Raw genomic sequence first — 19,001 nt, 5'->3', positions numbered from 1 at the left:
GCCATGTGTCAACATGAATCACCCACAGGTATACCTATGTGCCCTCTCTTTTGAAACTCCCTAAACTGGCTTTTAAAAGTGCTTTGCTGAAACCCTTTGAGGAGTATAGGGGCTTTGTAGGGCATGAACCACCAGTCTCTGTGCAGGGACCTGCAATGAACTTTTCCCTGCTCCAAACTCCAAGGCTTCAGTTTGTTTGGTCTCATTGCACGTTGCACACACAAACTTGTGTTAACACTTAGCCATTCATACAATTTATCAGTCAAACCTGGACACTTCTTTGAACACAACAGAGTGCTGTTAATAATTACATGGGGACAAGAGCCACACATATGTGGTTTGGGGCTGGATGTGTGGGCATCCTACCCAATCTGTCCTATTACAGTTTATAATACAAATCCTCAGCCAAACGATAATGAGTTGGTTTTCTTCCAGAGAGAAAGATAAACGGAGAGAGTCATACACCTAAAACTATACAGGAGGGTGAGAGGAAAAGAGAGGAGGAGAAAGATCAGAAGAGAGACACTGTGGAGAATATTCTCTGTAGATATTGGAGTGAATGCTCAGAGCTTCACAGCTTAGGTCTTTTTCCGTGTTTATATAGGAGATACTTGTCCTTTGAAATGTTAAATGTTCTGTTTCTTTCATGTGAAGAGGAAATTCTTATCATATCTTAAGATGCATTTTCATATCTTAAAGATTTTGAAATGTGAATGTGTATTACAAGGAAGGCCAGAAAGAACCTTCTCACTGCTCCCAGGAAGAGAAATAATTTGTGACAGAGTTTTTATTGCCTGTATATGTATGGACTTGGCCATGTGTAGAAGATAGATCTATTCAGACTGACATCTCAGGTGAGATATTTGCAGTGGTAGCCCCCCATTTTGAATTTTACATTGAATTTTGATATATATAAATTGCTCCAAATGTCCCCAGGAAGCTTGTACAAGGATGTCATACTATAGCAAGAAGTTACAACTTCTAGAGGATGACCTGTACTTTCCAGGCAGTGCAATGAAAGGCAGTGGAAATCACCTAATCTCTTCAAGTGATTCACATAATTTTCAAGTCTAATAGAAGTAGATGTTGACAAGTCATGTTTCAAGAAGACCTAACTCTTAGGTGCCTGTGGTCTATCTGTCAAAGGCTAAGGCTGACTTTTAAGAGAAATCTCTAGAGATAATTTGCTTAAGCAAAAAGGTGGGGAGAAGCTATGAATTTAACCATACAGCTGATGTAGATCAGTGGTCTCCCTCCACGTATCATTAAATTATACTTAACAAAATTAATTTATTTATTTTAATTGGAGGCTAATTACTTTACAATATTGTAGCAGTTTTTGCCATACATTGACATGAATCAGCCATGGGTGTACATGTGTTCCCCATCCTGAACCCCTTTCCCACTTCCCTCCCCATCCCATCCCTCTGGGTCATCCCAGTGCACCAGCCCCGAGCACTCTGCCTCATGCATTGAACCTGGACTGGTGATCTATTTCACATATGATAATATACATGTTTCAGTGCTAAATTACACTGTCTTTTGCAGAGGTGTCAAAAAGGATAAAGACTAAGCTTACCCCATAAGGCAACGCAAGACTGCAGGTAGCCAAAGATTCCAAGTGCTAAGCAGTTTCAGACTCAAATTTTGACGACACTTAAAATAAGCGGTGTGTATATGGGTTGATATATTGATGCTGTTGATTATGTTTTCTAAAGTTAATTTGCACATAAATAAGTGTGTATTCCATGTATATCAATAACTACCCCCAAACACTATACCGAATTAATGGTCCATTTCCTAGTTGACTCTGCCTTTCAAAGTTAAAAAAAAAAAAATATGATACTTGCCACCTCCACACCTGCCTTAATCCTAGTCTCTTGAGAATCCATTATCAAATGGCTAAACCCAAGGTGCCTACTCTGGCAGGAATCTTTGAAGACACAAGAGTAATAATTAAAACTCTATGTCTTCTAGGGCTGAGAGAAATGTATCTCTGAAGTGAAAAATTTATATTCCTGATATTGGTATATATTTTAGAGATAGATGTCAGTGGTTCAAGGTGTCCAAACTAAGAAAAATACAACAAGTATGTGACAGCAACCCCACTGCAGAATATTATAGGATAATTTAGATAGCATTCATGTCACATCAGTGCATAAAACAGTAGCCCCGTCAAGTGGCCACTGGAACATTTAACATTAAAGGTGAATGCCAGATATGAAAAGATTTATTGGTCCTCAAACTAGTAAACTTTAGCCTTAAAGTGGAACAAGATATTCACTGATGGTGCTTCTCAGATCATTTCTTTCAGAGTTTGAGTCTTGTGTGCAGAAGCTAGGATCCAGCAGAGCACTGAAAAGCCTGAGGAAAAAGGCCTAAAATCATCATCGAAAAGGGTAATCATCCTTGTAGCACTAGCACTATTATCTATCTATTGTTTCAGAGCATATTTACAGAAATATTTTTGTTGGGTTTATGGTAAGTCATTCTATTCAATTTGCCCTAGAAGTAAAAACTGACTCCAAATGAGATTAATGTACTATTTCACTCTTACATCAATAATTACACTAAGACATGTGATGCTGTCACATATTAATATTAACTACTGAACTGGATTAAACAGCATTCTAGAGATGAAAATGATTCCTTCTAGGTGTGCTGAGGGACATACCAGAAAAGTTCCTTGCAATTTATTTCTGGGGCATTTTGGGATTTGAAGATGCATGCGATATATTTTTCAAATGTAACTGAAATTTGAATTTTGTTTTCTTATGATGTTAAAAAAATGAAAAAAAATTTCAAGTACATCAATGTTTTCCACAATGTGCCAACCATCCAAGGGTGATTGCATTGTACTGGATGAGAAAATAGAAATGAAATTGGCTTAGAACCAAAAGTAAAAATACAAAGACATTTATAATGTGTGGTGACGGGAATGGAGGAAGGAATGGAGAAATACGTGATCAGGTTGGTAGAAGGAATACAATGGCTTCATTTTTTGAGCCCCAAATTAAAATGCAAGATCTAAGACTCCAAATATATCAGTGGGATAAAGGAGAGAAAATTACGGCTGCCCCAGAAAAATTCAAATATTGTTGCTTTAGTAGTGTATGAAGAGGTAGTGAAACATTGACAAAGTGTTAATACAAGGAAAGAAAACTACAAAAAGAAACCAATTATTGTAAAGTGAATTAGATTCTTCAAATCTGCTTCTGTTTTCCCCAAATTATCGCTAGTAGCACAGGCAAAATGTGTGGGTATGAAAAAAAATGTGCAATGTTAAATGTGTCTTCTGAGTACTCTTATTATTCCCAATTTACGCATCAAGGAATATTTTGCGCTGAAAGCAAGAAACAGCTTTGTCTCCAGAATGAACTCTTTTCTTTATAGAAACAAGACAAGCTTCTTATCACACACCTCTAGGTGCCTCCTGGTAAACAAAACTCCAAATCTAACTCCCTCAAAAAAAACAAAACAAAACACTAGAACGGTATCCCAGTCCATCACTCAAAAACTATGAAACATGCTCTGAAGAAGAGACCAAAACAGACAACATGTCTGGAAATACATTCCGCTCTTCCCTGGGAATACAGCTAATGTGAAGGTCAGAACTCTTTTCAAGAAGTTTTGAAAGATCTCATTTTAATATCTACCCTTTGATTTTTCTCAATCTGGGGCAAACACTGTATCTTGTCATCATTATTTCAACAACATCTCAAAACCAAAGTAGTTATGACAGCAGAGTTTCGTTGTTGAACAGAAGGTGCACTTCCAGATGACTTGTTGAAGGAGAAACAAAAGAAGTGATGATTAATTTTTCAGCTATATTTATCACATTTTAACAGGACTCCCTTAAACATAAATTTCTCTAGAGGATGTGAATTTTATATTTGCTTCACAAATATTTGGTTTATACACAACTCTTCAGCAATGCTCTCGTGGCCTAAAGAAAGTTGACCTCTGAAGGTCTATTGAATACCTATATGCCTAGCAGAATATCCAAGCTACGAGCCCGGGAGGTTCGAGAATCATGAATACAACAGGACTCAAGAATAAACAGTACCATTCAAATCAGTCTCTGACCACAGCTCTGCTCATGACCACAGGTGACACATGAGAAGTAAACAACCATATAACTCACCAGTATCACCATTATCTGGGTAGAAGGTCTCCGTGGCAAATCCAAGCTCAACCAATGGTTGTCCTGTAAAGAGAACGAGGAAGAGTGTTATCACTTCTGTAGCCGTGGAGGCATCTGTGAGCAAGGAATTCAGCTGACCACATTTTGATGGAACCCAAGGCAGGCTTGGGTATGTGGTGGAAAGGGAACGAAGACTGAGTATTAGAACTGCCTTGTTTCTGCTTCTTTAGCCCAAACCCCGTATGTCTACTGCACAGATAGAAGCCAGTTCCAATCCTCAGCAAGAAGTAACTAGCAGGGTTTTGACGAATACCTTTTAATATACCATCAGCTGTACTTTCATTGGGCTTTCAAAAATGCAGATACCATCAAGGTACTTCTCTGCTGAAAAGAGCTCCCCACTTTGAAGGTCAAGGCAAATTCCTTATCAAGATTTCTGGGGTCCTGCAAGACCTGATTTTAGCCTCTTTGCCTTTCCAACTTGCTATCTCCTTCCCAGCCTCACTAACTCATGTGTATCTTTAGAAAACCAAGCACTCACCCTCATCCATCCACGAGTATGGGGACCCTGCTGCCTTGAAGAGCATGCCTCCTTAGTACTCATAAGCCTTCTTCCAGCCCGATCTCATTCATGCTCAGAACTCAGTTATCATCTCCAGAAAGCCTCTCCTGACCACCCAAGGCTGATTCAAGGGCATGCATGCCACGTTCCTACAGCACTTTATTTCTAATTCTGCCTTAGTGTTTAACAGCCTCCTGCTGCTGCTGCTAAGTTGCTTCAGTAGTGTCCGACTCTATGTGATCCCATAGATGGCAGCCCACCAGGCTCCCCTGTCCCTGGGGTTCTCCAGGCAAGAACACTGGAGTGGGTTGCCATTTCCTTCTTCAATGCATGAAAGTGAAAAGGGAAAGTGAAGTTGCTCAGTCATGTCCAACTCTTAGCAACCCCATAGACTACAGCCTACCAGGCTCCTCCATCCATGGGATTTTCCAGGCAAGATTACTGGAGTGGGGTGCCATTGCCTTCTCCTATTTAACAGCCTAGATTGTGATAATTTATCAGAGGATCTCGTCTTTATATGTTGTTTTGTTTTGTTATGTATCTTGTTTATTGCCATATGGTCAGTACCTAGCCAAGTTCCAGGCATACAATAAATGCTTAATGCATGTCTGAGGCGTAATTTACATAGACAGTGAATAAGCATGTGACAGAACACGCAAATCATTTAGTTACTGTTTATCAGGCACTTATATACTGGGTCCTGTGCTAAACTCATTACGTGTATTCACTCTCTGTTCTTGCCTAGATTCTGTCACAAATGGTATAAATGATTTGTCTTGATTCTCTAAACCTATTTCATTCTCAAAACTATTCATTATTCAGGTTTCTAGCTGGGGTTCCTGGCTTAATTTCCGCATCTGGAGTTTGCCTGAGGAGACCTCTCTTAGTGGACTTTCTTGAACTTGACCCGATTTGTGTGACCACAGGAGTCTGCCAGAACTGTTCTCAGTTTTTTTTAAAAAATTAATTAATTTATTTTAATTGGAGGCTAATTACTTCACAATATTGTAGTGGTTTTTGCCATACATTGACATAAATGTTCTTAGTTTTAAATGAAGCTTTGGGTTTTTTTCTTATGATAAGAGCTTTGAAGCTATTAAAGGCCAATAGGCTGTTTGGTTTAGTGAGGCCATTTGGTTTAACTTAAGAGGTTGACAAACTCTAGCCCATGGGGTAAATCCAGCTCACTGCCTCGTTCAATAAATAAAGGTTTTATTGGCTCATAGCCATACCCATTTGCTTACAGACTATCCATGGCGGCATTTCCACTAAAACAGCAGAGTTGGCTAGTTGTAGAGGAGACTGTTTGACTTGGAAAGTCTAAAATATTTACAATCTGGTTGTTGACATGAAAAGTCTCTCAACTCCTGATCTAGATCATCTTTTCATCTAAAGATGGCACCTTCCTCAGCATTTTCACTGAAATGTTTAACTTGCTAATTTATTGGAAGATCTAACACAGAAAGACCTCTTTTATGTCAAATTGAAGCTATGTGCTACAAAGGAAAAGAACAAGACGAGAAGGAAAATCCAAAATGTTAACTTTCTTTGGTCACTTGTATATTTGAATTATAGATTAAAAAAAACACCTTACTTCTTTAGTTTTTAAAAATGATTTTCTTTAGTGAATCAATGCTGCTTCTATAAATGAAAAAAAATGAAACATATAAACTCTTCTACCCATTTGTCCTAGAGGTATCTACTTATTTGAGCTCATTATGGTGGCAATAGACTCTTTCAAGAATTTCTCTATAAAGGTGGATGATAAACAATACGAGGGTCAAAAGAAACTGTGGTAATACAAATAAAATTATGGGAGAAGCAGATAGCTTCTGGTTCGTGTTAGTGGCTTTAGTAGGTCTAGAATAAGAAGGCAATGGTATAGATGATCTCATCTGCAAAGCAGAAAAAGAGATGCAGACATAGAGAATAAATTTATGGATAACAAGGGGGAAAGGTGGGGTGGGAAGAATTGAGAGATTGGGATCGACATATATACACTATTGATACTATCTATAAATTAGGTAACTAATGAGAACCTGCCATGTAGCATAGGGAACTCTGCTTAATGTGCTGTGGTGACCTGAATGGGAAGGAAGTCCCAAAGAGAGGGGACGTAGGTATATGTATGGCTGATTCATTTTGCTGTAAAGTAGAAACTAGCTCAACATTGTAAAGCAACCATACTCCTATAAAAAATAATTTTTAAAAAAGGCCATTGAGAGTTACCCTATGGATAGAGAGTCATGTGCGTTCTTCTCCTTGGACTTCCTGCCTTCAATCTGCTTTTCCAAGAGTTCTTGAGACCACCAAGGCTCACAGCTACAACCTGAAATGTCCTTTGTCCTTCCTTGATCTCCTCTGTCCAGTCCTTTAGACTTGTCTCCGTCTCCACCTCTGCAGACTCATACGACTCATCTCTAATGACGGGGGACTCGCTTTCTCCAGGGGCAACACATTCTGCTCCTGAGTTGTAAAAACATTCTTTGATCTTCCATGTTACGACTGATCTGGCATCTTCCATTCACTGGTCCTAATTCTTTCCAAGTGACGCTACACCCCAGCCTGCTCCCTTTTTCATGGCAACTCTGGAGAAGTGCAGATCCCTTAGCTTCTTCCTTTTCCACCTGAACATCGCCAGTTCTTCCAGATTTTCCTCATGGAGCACTCTTTCTGGCTCCCTCACCATCCTTTATGCCTTCTCTAATCACACTCCAATTGGTTCCTGTTTCAAGTGTGGTTTACCCCAAGACAGAGTGATTCCACTCCTTCCTACGTTCAGATACTGTGTTTTACTAAAGCGCAGGAGTCCAGTGTTACATTATAGCCAATGTCATGCCCTTGCTCATAGCCATTCAATGTATGGTTATGTATAAATTCCAGGTTTCTACATGGTTCCAACATCAACATTTTAGATCACTTTACTTCATCCTCTCTGGAAAAGACCACAAATTTCTGTGGCCAGTTTTCTGGTATCAGATATTTAGGTTATCATTATAATTTCTCCTGTTAGAAACAACTCCACAATAAGATGACTTTTCCCCCAAAAAACTTTTTCTAATTCTTAGAACTATCTTAAAGATTTTTCTTCCCAGGTAATTATTTTCATCAATAAATAATTTTTGGTTGAAAAATTGTAAGACAATAGAATATAAGCACATTTTCGAGATCACTGAGTCCAATTTCTCATTATAAGTAAAGTTGCTTGTATGGGAACAAATAGCAATTTAGCAAGAGAACTTATACACCAGACTCATGTCTTGATGACTTTCCTTTTTTTTGCCCCCTCCCATCCTAGAAGTACTATCTCTTTTCCATTTAACAAGGTACATAAAGTCCAGGTGAGTATACCACCTTCCAAATAAACACAGTTATTAACACACATAACAGAAAATAAAACAAATTAATATATTCTACAAATATATTTTATGATATATTAGATATATATCTAATATATATAAATATACAATATATATGTACAATATATTTGTATTATATTTATTTATATAGTATATATATTTAATTATATCTATATTATACATATATATAAAACACCTATAATATATATAGATATATATCTGCCCCAAGTAAATATATTTTTAAAATATTTCCATTTCAAAGATTTAGACGATTTGAGGAAATGAAAGGGTGCAGATTTCTGGCATATGTAGATTTCTATATAGAGAAGAGTCTTTAATCATTTAAAACTCATGAAATTGCTCAGCTTTTAAAGCTTGTCTATATGAGAAATGCTCTTCCACTGCAAACACATATATTTTAAAATATGTACAACTTCTTGGATTATATGCAGGACTGGCCTCAAAATCCTTAAAAAGATTTCTCCAAGCACTGGCAGCACTCTCAAAATCCTAGACACTGAAAACACTTATCTAATCCTCACTTGGAGCAAGACAAATGCTATGGGCCAATATGGCAGAGAATACCCTCCAGTGCTATCTCTGATATGTTAACTTGGGAAATAACTTCCCTCATCTCCTTTCCTTCATTTGTTACTCTTTTAGCAGCAGGTAGGGGGTTTAATGAATGATACCTTCCCCTTGAGTTTTATGAATGGTTTAATTAACAGACCTCCCATTTTCATTGAGTGCCAGGCACCAGGTTGGACACTAAGAACAAAGCTATGAACAGATGGGTGTGGCTCCTGCCTTTACGGTCGAAGTGAAAAGTCGCTCAGTCATGTCTGACTCTTTGTAACCCCGTGGACTGCAGCCTCCCAGGCTCCTCAGTCCATGGGATTTTCCAGGCAAGAGTACTGGAGTGGGGTGCCATTGCCTGCTCAGGGATTAAACCTGGGTCTCCTGCATTGCAGGCGGACGCTTTACCCTCTAAGCCACCAGAGAAGCCTTTGTGGTAGTTACTGCCAACTACTCGTGGAGGCAAACAATCATTGTGATCTTTAAGCCTCTGATTCTAGCTTCCTCTCCCTCATTGTCAGCAGACTTCTGAGAAAAAGGATAATTTAATAAGGGGAAAATGCCAGACTTATTTCAGGGTCTGGTCAGTTTACAATTCTCTCTTTAAGCCCACTTCCACGCCCACTCACTTGCATAGATTAGACCTGAAGCAGTCACTCTGATCAAAAATAAACCCTTTTGGGCCACTACTGCTTGTGCCAAGCACTATCATCTTGCGACTTGGAGTTCTTTCTCCAGCAGTTTGAAAGTTTGTTATTGTTATTCAGTTGCTCAGTCATATCTGACTCTTTGCAACCCCATGGACTGCAGCACACCAGGCTTCCCTGTCCATCACCATCTCCTGGAGTTTGCTCAAACTCATGTCTGTTGAGTCAGTGATGCCATCCAACAACCTCGACCTCTGTCGGCCCCTTCTCCTCCTGCCTTCAGCCTTTCCCAGCATCAGCTCTTTTCCGATGGGTTGGCACTTTGCATCAGGTGGCCAAAGTATTGGAGCTTCAGCATCAATCCTTCCAATGAATATTCAGGGTTGATTTCCTTTAGGATTGACTTGTTTGATCTCTAGTGTGAAAGCTGGACCCAGAGAATGAGATTTTTTTAGGTGGCTGGATTGTAATTTACACATTTGGAAGCTCAAAATGACCATGTCTTTTCCCCTAAATAGAAACTGAAGAAAGCCAGTCCTCGAAGGAGATGAATAAGGTGGCCGTGTAGACAGAGGCAGAGATGAGTGATGGAGGAAGTCCAGACAGCACTGTGAGCTTCACTTCCTATCCTGACCTTGTTTTTTTTTTTTTTTTTTAATTGATTGATTGATTTTAGGCTGTGCTGGGTCTTTGTTGCTGTGTGGTGGCTTCCTCTCGTCACTTTGAGCAGGGGCTACTCTCTAGTTGAGGTGCCTGGGTCTCCCATTGCGGTGGCCTCTCTTGTTGTGGACCATGGGCGCTAGGGATGCTGGTTCAGTAGTTGAGTCTCACAGGCTCTAGAGCACAGCCTCCGTAATTGTGGTACATGGCCTTAGTTCCTCCACAGCATGTGGGATCTTCCTGGACCAGGAATCGAACCCATGTTCCCTAGTTGACAGGTGGATTCTTAACCACTGGACCACCAGGGATGTCCCTGACCTTTTTCATGAGAGAAATTCTTTTTCTTATAATAAATCCCACTCTTTGCTTAAGCTACCACAGGCTGGTTTCTATAATCTAAAGTCAAGTGACCTAACTAATATGCTGGGGGTGGGGATGGAGATTAGGGTTGCTTCCTCAACAAACTCGAGTATAATGGTCTCACAGCAAGGGTGATTCAGGTGACTGTGGGAGACTCTTCTGGGCAGTGGTTCCAAGATGAAGCGGGGGTCATGTGCCAAAACACCATGTAAGTGAAGAGGAAACATCAAAATGAGAGATGACCAAAACTCAGCGCTGCCAGAATTTGAGAGCTGACACAAAGAGCCTTCTTAATCATCGAGAAAAAGAGCCTTGGAGATGTAAATTTAAACAATAAAACAGAGGTGAGTTTTAAGTAGAGTTATTCACAAGGCCTGGTTGAACACCGGTCTTGCATTTAAAGTAATGAGATTGTTTTAACAGAAAGACTAGAATTTAAACATAAAAATCATCCCTGACTCATTTAAGTGGTCACCTAAAAGGGTGGAATTCTTATTCCCATAAAGCTGTGAAAGCCAATTCCAGAAAGCGGGTTGTTTAGATCCCCTGGTACACAACTAGAGAGTGCTTTAGATGGAGCCCAGCTGGCTTCACAGTTACCAGCTGTGTGACATCGGGGGAAGGCACAGAACCTCTATGGGCCTTAAGGTCTTTCATCTGAAAAATAGGGCAATGTATATGCAATTTAGAGGCCACAGCTGAGAATAAATGACACACAGTAAGCAGCAGAAGGCCTGGTGTATTATCTGTCACTTACTATGTTTGCTCCCTCTCTTTTCAGCTCTTGATGAGGCACTTATGTTTTTGGTTAAGCCAGAAGACGTTTGGAAGAAAGACTAGTAAATGCAGACAAGGTGAGAAATGGTGTCGGAAACAAGGTGAGATTGTCTCAGTTATTTATTTAATATCTACTGTTTGCTGGACCCAGGGCCAAACTATCAAGCAATGAAGCATATTAACTTCTCTCATATTAACTTTGTTGAACACAAATTTTGATTTTCTTAGTCTTAACTGACATTCCAAATGAGGACAAATCATTCAGTAGAACACACCTGCTTCACAAAAATGGGGGCCCATGACTTCCTAGGTCTGTGTTGCATGTCCTGAAACAGCTGAACAAATGAATAAATCAACAGCTCCCCACCCAGCACACAGTGTCATTATGGCATGGCTACTTGTTGGAAGGCCTGGACGCACTATAAGCTTACTGATGTTTTCCGCCTGATTAAATTCCCAATTCGGAGAGAACTGCCTGATCCACAGTAGGTGGTGTAGGAAGGAAGGGAAAAATAGAAGGATGGAATGAGGGAGGAAAAGAAGGAAGAAAGCGAGGAATATGTGTGTGTGTGTGTGTATATATATATATATATATATATATATATAAAATAAAGGGACATGGACTTGGATAATCTTCAGGGGCTTTCTATCGTGACTACTTTATGATTTTGCAAGTCTATTTCCAGTAGTAGAGGACTGCTTAGATGTCTACCCTGGTGCCCCTACCAGGAAAATAACACAGAGAGCCTTGTGCTTTTTATAACTCATCAGGAAGAGTCAAAACATTCTCCCAGGGAGCAAAATTCACATAGAAGACCTAGTTGTGAGTTGGAGCAGAAAGGACAAGGAATCATCTGCAGAGGTCCAGCTCTACTGGCTGAAACATATAGATACAAACCCAGGATGGGAATAAACTCCCAGGAGGGAAAAGCTGATGGGCTGCACAGTGCTCAGGGCAAAGGCACCGTTCAACAACCTCCAAATGTGAGTGAGCACACTCACGTCTTGGGCAGATCTAAGTCTGCAGTGAATAGGAGAAAGATAAGAGACAGATATTCTAGGATTCTACTTTGCCACTGAGTCTTTGGGAGATAGTCTGATTCATTTACATACACACATTCAATTACTTATTCAGATAATGTTTACTGATCAGGAAGGCCAGTTATATGAAAGTACTTGGGAAGAACCACCAACCTAGCCTTAGAATTTAGGGAGTTAACACCAAATGTTAGGAGGTAGCACTTCAGATGAGAGAATGGATGAGTCTGAGCTGGTCAGCTGAAGAGATATTGGTGTTCAGTTGCTCAGTCATGTCCAACTCTTTGTGACCCTATGAGCTGAAGCACACCAGGCTTTCTTGTCCTTCACTATCTCCTGGAGTTTTCTCAAACTCATGTCCACTGAGTCGATAATGCCATCCAATCGTCTCATCCTCCGTCACTCCCTTCTCCTCCTGCGCTCAATATTGCCCAGCATCAGGGTCTCTTCCAGTTAATCAACTCTTTGTATCAGGTGGCCAAAGTACTGGAGCTTCAGGTTCAGCATCAGTCCTTCCAATAAATATTCAGGGTTGATTTCCTTTAGGACTGACTGGTGTGATCTTCTTGCAGTCCAAGGGACTCTCAAGAGTCCTCTCCAGCACCACAGTTCAAAAGCATCAATTCTTTTGATGTTCAAAAGCATTCAGCCTTCTTGATGGTCCAACTCTCACATCCATACATGACTACTGGAAAAACCATAGCTTTGACTAGATGGACCTCTGTCAACAAAATGATGTCTCTGCTTTTTAATACACAGTCTGGGTTTGTCATGATCTTTCTTTCAAGGAGCAAGCATCTTTTAATTTCATGGTTGCAGTCAGCACAGTCATCCACAATGATTTTGTAGGCCAATAAAGTAAAATCTGTCATTGTTTCCACTTTCCCCCCATCTATTTGCCGTGATGAGACTGGATGCCGTGATGTTAGTTTTTTAATATTGAGTTTTAAGCCAGTTTTTTCACTCTGCTCTCTCACCCTCATCAAGAGGCTCTTTAGTTCCTCTTTCTGCAATTAGAGTGGTATTTCTGCATATCTGAGGTTATTGATATTAAGAGATAATTAGGAGGTAAGGATGTTATGTCTGTCTTTGGTTTACAGATGCTTCAGGTCATGTCTCCTCCGTGGCATGCATCCCTCATCACAGGCCTGGGTGTAGACTACGCGCTTCACAGAGCAGTCATCATCACGACGTCGGTGCTGACATACCGTCGCTGCTTGTCAGTAGTGGCCAGCATCAGGCCTGTAGCCACGCTGTGATATTTGCTAGATACCACATGCAGCCTGGGGCATATTTTTTATTCTTTAGCTTGTCAGCACCCAAGGTCAGGGACTCTATCTGCTTCACTTCCTTGAAGCTATAAAACCACAGCACAACTAATGTGACACAGCAGAGCAGAGAGTGACCTCAATTTCCCCGCTGGTTGGAAGGCCCTGAGGTCAGCTCTTCTCAGGGATCAGGCTTTAACAGAGCGAGGGACCTCTGCACTTCGGCATCACCCCTGCCACGTGCAGGCCACAGTTAAATGTGCAATTTTAAGAGAAATGAAATTGAGTTCAGAAAGTGGTTGCTGAGGCGGTGGGCATTTGATCCTGTTACTTGGGCACCTGTGAGTGGTGGAGATGCAGTCTTGGGTTCCAGGGCCGTCAAGGTGATCTTGCGGTGGCAGGGGTTTTCACGACTGCCCTTGTCCAAGCTCTTCAAGGGACAAAGTATGTACACTAACTGTTCTGCCTATGGTCCATTTCCACCTACTCCGAGGAGAATGTAAGCTCCATGTGGGGAGTTTGTTTGGATTTTTTTTTTTTTGATCTGTTTTCATACTGTATCCTCAGGGGTTAGAGTAGTACCTGGCACAAAGTAGGTGCTCAATTAGTAGTAGTTGGATAATCAGATTAGCTGAATGAGCTTGGGGAAGATTATCTGAAATCCAGCTTCAGGTTGATTCATATTTCAAATGGGACTAATCATATATATCTTATATCTCTCTCAGGGCTCTTTTAAAGGTAAAATGAAAACGGAAAGACCCTTAGTTGAATGTTCAGTTGCCATCTTTTGTATTTTACCAAGTTTACGGTATTGTAGCTGACTATCCATCCATCCATCCATCCATCCATCCATCCATCCATCCACCCACCCACCCATCCATCATTTTAGTTTAGGACCCACTATGCACCTGGTAGACCATCTACTGTGATTCCAAACCAAGGATTGTTCTAGACGAGATGTGACCATCTGGGATGTTTGCAGCAGGACTGCAGTATGATGTCCTATATCTTCTTTTTGTAAATGAGGGAGTTGAGGCTTAGCAAGTTCACACGTATGGACAGTGCCCGGGCAGAGATCCACGCGCCATGTCTGCCAAACTGGCTTTTGACGCCTGGCTCATCTACTGCCTCTCTTTGAGTTTTCTCTGCCTGCTTCTCAGGACAGTGTATGTGCCTGGCATATCCACAGTAAATGATACAAAGCACCTACTTGGCACCACACCAGCCGCTGCCATTACAGGTGTCCCCCGGGGCTCCCCTAATGGTGATCCTCATGGCAAATCACGTTCAGTGTTCTTTTTTGATTATCCTCCTGTCAGTCATCATTAAGGCCATTCCAGCAGGAAAATTGCATGAGGTTGCCAACTGCTGCAGATCGCTGGTGTGCGTTGGCACCTAGGTGTCCTCTGAGCTTCGGAGATTCCTCCTCAGCTCTGTATCCTCTCCAGTCCTGGGTGAACGCTCACTCCTGAATTCAGATGCAGGCTGTCTCTGGGGAAAACTCCAGATGTTTCCTTATGGCCTCTCATCCAGCCCTTCCTATTTTAATTCCCCGAAAGAGCCTTCTCTTCAAGAATCCATTCAGTAAACAAAATAATATTCGATAAGAATAGTAAAAGTAGTGTCCTGTGTATTGTGTTATACAAAGCATAGAAAGCAGTATTAAACACAACAAAGAATACCCGTATTTCATTGACCCCTATTAAATGTGGCATTTGGGGGTAGCTTCATACAATATCAGGTATGAACCTTGTTTGTTAGGCCTTTTGGTAAACACAGGCCCCAACCCAACTCAGCTGTTCTGAAGAAATTAACCTGCTGTGGGGACCGTGCCTTGGACACAGAGTCATGCCCCCCTGGAAACTGGTTTTTCTCCTGTTTGGCTTCTGTTTCATCATGGCAAGGAGGAGAAGGCTGCTATCTGAACATCGCAGCAGCTAGCTCCACACTCACATCCCAGGGGAGCAGAGGGTTGGGAAATCAGTTCCTGGATACCTACAGTGAGCCAAACAAAGGAAAAGGTGCTCCATCTGTCTCACACAGGGTTCATTTTTTACGGCCCTGCGAGGCACATAATCCCCGTTTGTAGGAGTGTCACCTGAAGCTCAGAGGCCTAACATCATTCTTCCCCATCACACAGGACGACATCTGGAAACTGAGCCCATGTCTCTCTGATTTTAAAACGGGCACTCTTTCCATCCAGCCACCCCCATACTTAGAACTGCTCGTTTTTACTTCGGTGCCTTATATTATTTGTGTGTATGGCTTTTAGCCTCTTTTGATGCTGAAAAGAGTATCTTCCTTTTTCTCTTTATTTTTCATCTTGTCCTCTAGCTCCTAGTATATTACAAGTGCTCAATACATCCTGCTTTTAAAACATATATGGATACGCTTTGCTTTCATTATTTACTATTAACTCCATGCCCCAGACATGAGAATCAGACTTATTCATCTTAAATCTTCTCGGTTGGCTTTATTTGTGGCCGTCCATGCTTAGAACTGTCTGGGAAATGTCGCCCTTGAAAAAGAGTGGAGCTTTTTATTCTTTTAGTTATGAGGGTACAATAACAATCCTCAAACTAATAATGTTTTGATTTTTTTTCTTAGATGCCTTTTTTGAACTTCTATTACTTATATAAAAATGGCAAACTGCCTTCTTTATTGCTTCAAATTACTTTTGTTAAAATATTTCTCTGCCACCAAGTTTCAACCTGAAACCAATGTTTGTATCCAAGTCACATATAGGAATGAAGGATATATTTGGGTACCTTTACCCGGCTTTCATTTTCAGCATTTCAATCCAAAGTTTCCTCTGTGGTAAAACTATATGTTAACATTTAAAGACGCTGATATAAGAGTACTTCTTTCCAATGATTACATTTGAAAGAGCTTGACCCTGCCTCTCTTTGATTGAGTTCCAGTGGAAGCTAAAGAAAAAGAGAGAAGCAAGACTGTGCTGTACTCATAAGGAACAAGAGGTCTGTTGACATGCAGGGCTCTGAGATCAATGATGTTGCTCACAATGCAATGCTCTGGTCACTCAAGACAGAAATCCTCCTCAAGCAACAGAAATATGCATTAGAGATAAATGGTGACCTCAAAGAGATAATCGAGCTATCGTATTTGCCAGCAGAAATAAAACAATTCTTAGCTTCTAATGGCTCCTTCTTTCTATTCTATGCTGGGAGGGTACATGTCAGAGGGGGAACCGATTTCTTGGAGCATGCTACCCCCTTCCACCTTTGGAAAGAAATAGGGAATCATGCTGGGATCCAAAGAAGGAAACTAGAGTGTCTAGTTCTGCCTCTAGGTTGTATATTGAAGAAGCATTCATGCTTGGTTACTCAGTTGTGTTCAACATTTTGTGACCCCCATGGACTACAGCCCACTTGTCTCCTCTGTCCATGGAACTTTCCAGGCAAGAATACTGGAGAGAATTGCCATTTCCTTCTCCAGAGGATCTTCCCAATCCAGAGACGGAATCCGTGCCTCCTGTATTGGCAGGCAGGTTCTCTACCACTGAGCCAGCTGGGAAGCCCAAACAAGCATTCGATTTCCTATCCTCCCCTCCTTCAGAAGAGCTTCCCAAGATGGCGTGAGGGATAGTGCCCGGGGCACAGATCTCAGGGGGAGTTGTACTTTCTTCAGGCATATTCAGAAACCAAGCATGGCGCAGACAGTGGCTGGATGGGAATGTTATCTCAGCGGCTTCTTCTTTGGACGCTACAACTAACAGCTGGATTTCTCTGACCCTTGGTTTCTCCATCTATAACAAAGGGGTACATATTGTTGTTTCATGATAAATGAATTGGGACAGATGACAGATGTGAAGTTGCTTTGATAAGGCTGCACCAATGTGGAGGCCAACTGCGGGGGTTTGGATCCTACCGCCACCGTTTACTTGCTTCACCGTTTACCAGTGTGGTCCTGGAAAACTTACTTCACCTCTCTGTGCTTTGCCTTCCTCGCTTGTCAAGGGCATATGGAGTTCTTGTGAAAATTAGATGAGTTCATATATATAAAGCACTTCGAAGTCTGTGTGGCATGCAGTAAGCATCCATTATTGTTAGCTCTATCCTTGTATAAGTCCAGGGTAGTTCAATAGCATATCCTAAGCTGGCACTGCCTGTGACCCAGGGATGTTCAAGACTTAAATGAGACAATAATGTGTTTTCTATTATTATTAGAAACATGAGTTATGGATTTATGCATTCTATCAACAAACATTTTTATAAGCATCAACTATGCCAGGCATTGAGCTGGATACAGAGACATCTAGGGCACATATGCTCTGCCCACAAGGAATTCTGAGTCCAGAGGGACGGACCAATGGACAAGCCAGAATCACGATAGCCTGGGAGTTCCTGGCTGTAGGAGCTTCGTGGAGAAAGCACTGAACTCAGCCTGTTCAGTCTGGAAAGATTTCAGAGGAGGCACAATGTTTGTTGAACAGTGGCCCAGAGCTCCTGGGAAACTGCACTGCAGGCAAGAAGGAGCACAGGTACAGAGGCCTAGAAGTGGAAAAAAGCAGGGTGTGTGTATGTGTGTGTGTCTGTGTGTATAAGAGAAAGAGCATGTGCGTGAGAATGGAGAAGACAAGGAAAAGAAGCTAGGATGGCAAAGAGACCCCTGTGGTCACTCCATCTCCAGACAGGTTCTCTTTGGGGATCCTGGGAGGGTGGGGTGGGGAAAAGAGGTGATTCTCTCCTTCTTCCTCTCCTTCCTGCAGACACACCTCTGATGCTCACTTTCCCTCTCTTCCCATCCTCCTCCATATCATCCACACTGAGCTTCATTCAGCCTCTGGAGCATCTTGGAGCTTCCTGGCCCAGGGTCTTTGTTCCCTGTCTACACTGCTCTCTCTGTTTTCTGTCTTTTCAGCTAGTTTGCTTCCACTTAACCCTCAGATGTCTCCTGGATATCGTGTCCTTTCAGGAGCAGGAACCCTTCCTCTGGGCTTCCATGGCCCCCTCCCTTACCTGTCCTAGTGTTTATCTCTGGGCTTTCCTGCCCTATTCTTAGCCTCCAGCATGCGGCCTGCCACATAATAGGTAACTTAGTGAATATTTGTTCAATGACTGCAATGAAGGAGCAAGGGATTCTCCTTATAGACTTCCTCTACTATTTCTCCTTCCTTCCTGGCCAAATGCAATTGATCACCAAGCTTTATTCTTCTGGATGTCCCTCTCCTGTCTGCCCACTTGTCTTCTCTTGCCTGGATCACTGCTAGAACCTCCTCGTATCTCAGGAGGGATCCCTGGTACTGGAACCTATAATTTCCCTCTTAGAATCCACCTGTGGCTCCTACTGCCCCATATTAACATTCAGCATCCTTGGTTAGCAGTACACAGGTCTCCATGTTTGTCTAAAATAGCTTCTGAGGTCATCAAGGGTTTGTCCTATATCTCCCGATAGCTAATGCCCAGCAGAGTATCTGGAGCACAATTTACGTTTAGCAAATATTTGTCTAAAGAGTAACTCTGACTCCTATGAATCTAATGTGGCAAAAGATGATTTTGTGTTTGGCTAAAAAGCTCATCAGCAGGGCACCTCGTTTCAAGGGAAATGTCCTAGCAAGGAAACGAGAGTTAAATTCAGCACAGCTGACTG

This window comes from Capra hircus, chromosome 29 (assembly GCF_001704415.2).
Source record: "Capra hircus breed San Clemente chromosome 29, ASM170441v1, whole genome shotgun sequence".
Classification (NCBI taxonomy): Eukaryota; Metazoa; Chordata; class Mammalia; order Artiodactyla; family Bovidae; genus Capra; species Capra hircus.
Note: the sequence above shows the minus strand (reverse complement) of the source record.